The sequence below is a fragment of the Lithobates pipiens genome, unplaced genomic scaffold (assembly GCF_037356315.1).
Source record: "Lithobates pipiens isolate NorthernLeopardFrog02 unplaced genomic scaffold, aLitPip1_a1.2 Scaffold_8, whole genome shotgun sequence".
NCBI lineage: Eukaryota > Metazoa > Chordata > Amphibia > Anura > Ranidae > Lithobates > Lithobates pipiens.
Window position 1 is genome coordinate 302,812,831 of NW_027507903.1, and position 7,030 is coordinate 302,819,860.

The following is a 7,030-nucleotide window of genomic DNA, read 5'->3' on the forward strand; positions in this document are numbered from 1 at the left end:
GTATAGTGCATTTCCACTGTGCAGCATTGTGACTGCTGAGTATTTCTGCAGCGATTCTACAAAGAGTGACAAACGCAAGTAGAAAAAAGTATTATAACTGGTATGATAGACCAGTGGCCCCCCAAAACGACAGACTGAAACGGGATGTTATATACCTTCTTCCACATACATACTGAACTTCTCTAGAGACTTTTGTCACAGGGTCATTTAAAAAATGACAGGCAGAGGAAGAGGCCGGCCCTTCCACAGGGGTGGTAGGGGTAGGGCAGGAGCAACAGGCTTGAGCCAAAGTGGGAAATTGCAGAAAGTGTGTTCGATTACATCAAAGGAAGCACCAGACTTGGTTGAGTGGCTCACTCAGCCTTACTCTTCTTCACCCTCCTAATCCTCTCGATCTGCACCCTCTTCTTCACTCTCTGCTGTGTGCCCCCCCAAAGACACTACCACCAACACCACCACCACCACCATATACCCTCCGCTTGAGTCACAGGAATTATTTTCCGATCCATCACAAGACATTGCCGATGCGCAGCCATTTTTGGCATTGGATCAGGAAGAGGAGGTAGCAACAACCGCCACTCAGCAGTCTGACGACAGAAGCTAGATCAGCCCAAGGAGGAGGTTGGTCCCCGGTGTTGCTGCCTACTCCAAGATCTCTAATTATAGTGGTGGGGAAGATGACGTCGATGATGACGTGTCTAGTGATGTCACGTGGGTGCCCACAAGAGAGGAAGAGGAGGGGAGTTCAGAGGGAGATATGGACCAGCAGATAGGGAGGAGAAGCAGGCGGAACATAGATTGCACAGGAGGGACAAAGCAGACTGCTAATGTATCAGGAGCGAGGCATCAACCATGTACGGTCACATCTGGCGCTCCCAGGACGCCGGCACATGGCTCCGCAGTGTGGTCTTTTTTTAACGTGTCCGCTGCTGACAATAGTGTTACCATCTGCAATCTTTGCAGTCAACGCATAAGTCACGGTAAGCCCAACACTCACCTAGGGACGACCGCCTTAAGAAGGCACATGAGCTGCCATCACCGTCCAGCCTCGTCTTCTACTTCTCCTTCTCCTCTCTCCTCACAATTGTCCTCCACTCCACCTTACATCATGCAGTCCTCACGTTTTTCTGGAAAAAGGCAGGCTTCCGTGGGCCAAATATTTAAGCGTAAAAAAATGATGACGTCGGATACCCCTCTTGCCCAATGGTTGACCGCTGGCTTGTCAGAACTGATAGCCCGCCAACTACTGCCATATAAACTGGTGGACTCGGAGGTCTTTCAAAAATTTGTGGCCATTGGAACACCACAATGGAAGGTCCCAGGAAGGAAGTATTTCTCACAGAAGGGCATCCCAGAGTTTTATGGCCATGTTCAGAGGCAAGTGAATGTATCTCTGGCACACAGTGTTGGTGCCAAGATACATCTGACCACAGACACATGGTCTAGCAAACACGGGAAGGGAAGGTATATAACTTTTACTGCCCACTGGGTGAACCTTCTGACGGCCATCAAGCATGTAACCCGTGGCCCCCTGTGTAGATTTGGTTTTACCGCCATGGAATGCATGCAGTCCTGGCTCTTCTTCTCCTCCTCCCTCTCCTCCTTGGCTGACTCCTACTTTTCCGCTGCTAGCGCCTCTTCCGCTGAACCTATTCGACATACCAGGTGGGATGTTGCCATGCTGTGCTGCATCTGTTGTGCCTGGAAGCCAAGAGCCACACTGGCCCGGCACTCCTTTCAGCTTTGCGTTCACAGGCAGATCAGTGGCTAACACCGCTCAATTTTTCAGTTGGTAAAGTGGTGCGTGACCACGGTGCCAATCTGCTTAGCCCTTTGAAACAGGGCAAAATTACACACATGCCATGCGTGGCACACATCTTAAACTTGGCCGTGCAGCGATTCGTTGTCAAATACCCTGAGGTCCAGGACATCTTGCAGCAGGCAAGGAAAATCCCGGCCCCTTTCAGAAGATTTTAAACGACCATGGCTCGCCTTGCTGACATTCAGCGGCAACACAATCTGCTGGACAGATGTCTTATTTGCGATTGCCTGACGCGATGGAACTCAACCTTCTATATGCTTGATAGGTTGTTCCAGCAGAAACGTGCAGTTAACGACTACCTGTACGAACTCTGTGGCAGAACAGGTTCTGGGAGCTTGGTTTTTTCACTGTGCCAGTGGCTGCTCATGCGCGACACATGCAGACTTCTGCAGCCATTTGATGAGATCACCAAACTGGTCAGTCACAGCCATGGCGTCATCAGTGACATCATACCTTATGCCTTCTTTATGGAGCGTGCATTGCGTTGTGTCATTGATCAAGCTGTGGAGGAGCAGGAAGATGAGAAAGTCGCAATGCTGGATGAATTCCTGGGGGGGCTACTCTATCTGAGACAAGTCAACAACAGGAGTCTGAAGAGGAGTCAGAGGAGGATGCTGCCGGGGCGGATGAGGAGGAGCAAGAAGAGCATGCTTTAAACCTTTCTGGGATCCCTGTTGTTGTGCGTGGATGGGGAGAGGAGAACGAGGAGGACGACATTATCCTGGATGATGAGCAGGAGCCAGGCCACCACACTGCTTCCAGTTTAGTACAAATGGGGGCCTTCATGCTCCAGTGTTTTAACAGGGACCCCCGTATAAAAAGCATAAAGGTCAAGGACCAGTACTAGGTGGCAACGTACTTGGACCCCTGGTACAAACACAAAATGACGGAAATTTTACCACCGTCAAAGAGGGCTGTCAGAATGGAGCACTTACAGACCTTGCTTTGAGAAATGCTGCATTCTGATTTTGCGTGCGCTGGCAGAGGAGGAATTCCCACTCCCAGAGAAAGAGTTGCAGGTACTAATCCAACAGCGCCTGCAAGAAGAGGGCGGTTTAAAGATGTGTTGGTGACTTCTGATATGAGGTCATTCTTTCAGCCGACCCATCGACAGGTCTCATCCGGATCCAGCATCAGGGAATGCCTAGACCAACAGGTTTCTGACTAGATCAGGTTAACGGCCGATGTGAACGCTCTGTGGAGTGATGAACCCTGGACTACTGGGTGGGCAGGCTTGACCTCTGGCCAGAGCTTGCCCAATTTGCAATGGAACTGTTGGCTTGCCCCTCGTCCAGTGTCCTGTCCGAAAGGACGTTCAGCGCAGCAGGGGGGATCGTGACCGATAAGCGCACTGACCTAGCTCACGACAGTGTTGACTACCTCACATTTATAAAAATTAATGAGGCATGGATCTCGGAGGAATTCAACACGTGACCAGTAGACCATGTATATTCATAACTCTATAAAAGATTTATTTAATCGAGCACACTGACCTTTTTTCTACCCTTTGGCTCACTTCCTTGTACAAAAAAAGCACAGCGCATTATATGGCCGTACCCTCCTGTTTGAAGAGGTTGAGCGATGTCATATTTTTGGGTCCCGCAGCGAGTTGCTGGTATCAGTGCTCTCTATCTCAGTGCTGGTGTGGTGTCAGTACTCTATATCACGGTGCTGGTATCAGTGCTCTCTCTCTATCTCACTGCTGGTATCAGTGCTCTCTATCACGGTGCTGGTGTCAGTGCTCTCTATCATGGTGCTGGTGTCAGTGCTCTCTATCTTGGTGCTGGTGTCAGTGCTCTCTATCTCGGTGCTGGTGTCAGTGCTCTCTATCTCAGTGCTGGTGTCGGTGCTCTATTTCTCAGTGCTGGTGTCAGTGCTCTCTATCATGGTGCTGGTGTCAGTGCTCTCACGGTGCTGGTGTCAGTGTTCTCTATCACGGTGCTGGTGTCAGTGCTCTCTATCACGGTGCTGGTGTCAATGCTCTCTATCACGGTGCTGGTGTCAGTGCTCTCTATCTCGGTGCTGGTGTGGTCTCATTGCTCTCTATCACGGTGCTCGTGTCAGTGCCCTCACGGTGCTCGTGTCAGTGCTCTCTATCTCGGTGGTGGTGTCAGTGCTCTCTATCTCGGTGCTGGTGTGGTGTCAGTGTTCTCTATCATGGTGCTGGTGTCAGTGCTCCCACGGTGCTGGTGTCGGTGCTCTCTATCATGGTGCTGCTGTCAGTGCTCTCTATCTCGGTGCTGGTGTCAGTGCTCTCTATCTCGGTTCTGGTGTTAGTGCTCTCTATTTCGGTGCTGGTGTCAGTCTTCTCTATCTTCGGTGATGGTGTGGTCTCAGTGCTCTCTATCACAAGTGCTGGTGTCAGTGCTCTTACAGTGCTGGTGTCAGTGCTCTCTATCTTCGGTGCTGGTGTGGTCTCAGTGCTCTCTATCTTGGTGCTGGTGTCAGTGCTCTCACGGTGCTGGTGTCAGTGCTCTCTATCTTGGTGCTGATGTCAGTGCTCTCCATCATGGTGCTGGTGTCAGTGCTCTCCATCTCGATGCTGGTGTCAGTGCTCTCTATCTCGGTGCTGGTGTCAGTGCTCTCTATCTTGGTGCTGGTGTCAGTGCTCTCTATCTTGGTGCTGGTGTCAGTGCTCTCTATCTCGGTGCTGGTGTCAGTGCTCTCTATCTCGGTGCTGGTGTCGGTGCTCTCTATCACGGTGCTGGTGTCGGTGCTCTCTATCTCGGTGCTGGTGTCTGTGCTGGTGTCGGTGCTCTCTATCACGGTGCTGGTGTCGGTGCTCTCTATCACGGTGCTGGTGTCGGTGCTCTCTATCTTGGTGCTGGTTTCAGACAGTGAGGGAGATAGCAGCGGAGAAGCCAATCAGCAGGCACTGCCAGCACCATGGCTGAGGATCAGAACTGGACTGGCACCTCCGGACCACCGCAGTGGAGCCCTGCATAGGTGGGGGTAAAGGCCGGGCAGAGGGAGGGGCTCAAGCACAGGTCGGCACACTGGGACACTGGCGCAGGACTGCGCTGCCCTGACTGTGGCACTGATGATCTCCTGCACCCCCTTCATAGCCTGTCCTGACCTTGCCTCTCCTCCATGGCCTTCATGAATTGTCAAAATTTCACAGATAAAAAAAGAATGCTTGTTGTCGATCCCAGATTCACTTAATACTTTTGTTATGTCAGTGTCCATGTTGTGGGACTATGTGTGCACAGCTAGTAAGTATTTTGTGGCTGAAAATATGACCTGGAGGTTCTTAAGGTTCGCCTGCCATTAAATTCAATGCAGTCCGACAGCAAAATGATATTTCTAAAAGGAAAAAAATAATTTAAAACTACTCGTGGCTATAATGAATTGTCGGTCCTCTGTGGGAGTCTTCAGCCGCGTGATGCTTCGATTCTTCTGACATTTCTTAAATAACAGAGGGCGGGGCCACCCAGTGACCCTGCCCTCCTCTGATCCATGAGGACTTCTCTATGGATTTCCCCGTGATGTCAAAGGGGGCTGGGGTCACTAGTTTATGAAAAGATAAAAGAAAAAAACATTTAAGAAAAACTGTCTCTTGTCTTTATTTAACCTTTTTGTCACTTTTTTTGTGAAATGGTAGGGGCACATTTGTACCCCATTACCATTTCACACATGGGGGGCTGGGATCTGGGGGTCCCCTTGTTAAAGGGGGCTTCCAGATTCCGATAAGCCCCGGGACCACAGACCCCACAACCACTGGGCAAGGCTTATGAGGATGAAGCCCTTCTTCCCATCAACATGGGGACAAGGTGCTTTGAGGGGCTACCTCAAAGCACCCTCCCAATGTTGAGGGCATGTGGCCTGGTACGGTTCAGGAGGGGGGTCACTCTCTCGTCCCCCCCTCTTTTCCTGTGGCCTGCCAGATTGCGTGCTTGGATAAGGGTCTGGTATGGATTTTTTTTTTCATTTTGGTGCAGGGTTCCCCTTAAAATCCATACCAGACCTGAAGGGTCTGGTATGGATTTTGAGGGGGATCCCCACGCCATTTGTTTTTTATTTTTGGTGCGGGGTTCCCCTTAATATCCATTCACAGACCTGAAGAGCCTGGTATGGAATTTAGGGGGACCCCATGCATTTTTTTTTTAATTTTGGTTCAGGGTTCCCCTATGGGGAAATCCCCATGCCGTTTTTATCAATGAACTTTTATGTGTATTGCGGACCGACAATTCATTGTAGCCACGAGTAGTTTTAAATTACTTTTTTTCCTTAAGAAATCAATGTAATTTTGCTTTCAGACTGTTCTAAACGGGAAACATGTCTCCCTTTACAAGCATACTATAGACACCCCCAGGTATGAAATTTAAAGTAATATTACACTTTTATTGTTTCACTTTAAGCATTATTAAAATCACTGCTCCCGAAAAAATGGCATTTTTTTGCATTGATGCATGTCTCCTTGGGCAGGACCCAGGTCCCCAAACACTTTTTATGACAATACCATGCATATAAGCCTTTAAAATGAACACTTTTGATTTCTCCCATAGACTTTTAAAGGGTTTTCCGCGGCTTTCAACTTTGTCATGAATACCCAAAATTGTTCGCTGTTCGGCGAACTGTCGAACAGCCAATGTTTGAGTTGAACCTGAGTTTGACTCGAACATAAAGCTCATGCCTGTTGGAAATTAAGTAATGTATTTTTTATGTGTACAGGCTGGTGGTTTGGTTCTTGAAAAGTGTGTCTCTTGGACGCATAGTATGTCTGCTTGCTGGGAACATGCTTCTTTCCATGGAAGATTTCTCTTAAAAGGAGAGTTAAGCCCTTTGGAATTAATAGATATGATATTGAGTGGCATAATTGCAGGTGGTTGAGGTTGGTTTGCAGGAGTTGAGCGAGACTATAGAATTGTATACAGCTGTCTGCTATAGAGGATGGTTATTAGGTAATAGTTTGCTTAGAGGATTATAACAAATGGTTAAATAATTATTGTTGTTTGAGAGAACAAAAAACAATTGTTGCAGCTCAGAGTACAAGTATTATCGAAACATTAACGATTGGTAAGAACACTCTACACTAGTAGATCTAAACAATAAAACAAAAAAAACAGTAAAGAAATTTCACAAAGTATGTATTGTGTGAGGTATTGGAAAACAGAAGTAGTGGTGCGCTGTACTATGACAGGAAGTCCAGCCTTAAAGAGGAAGTAAACCCTGATGGGTTTACTTCCTCTTTTTTTCCCTGCAAAGGTA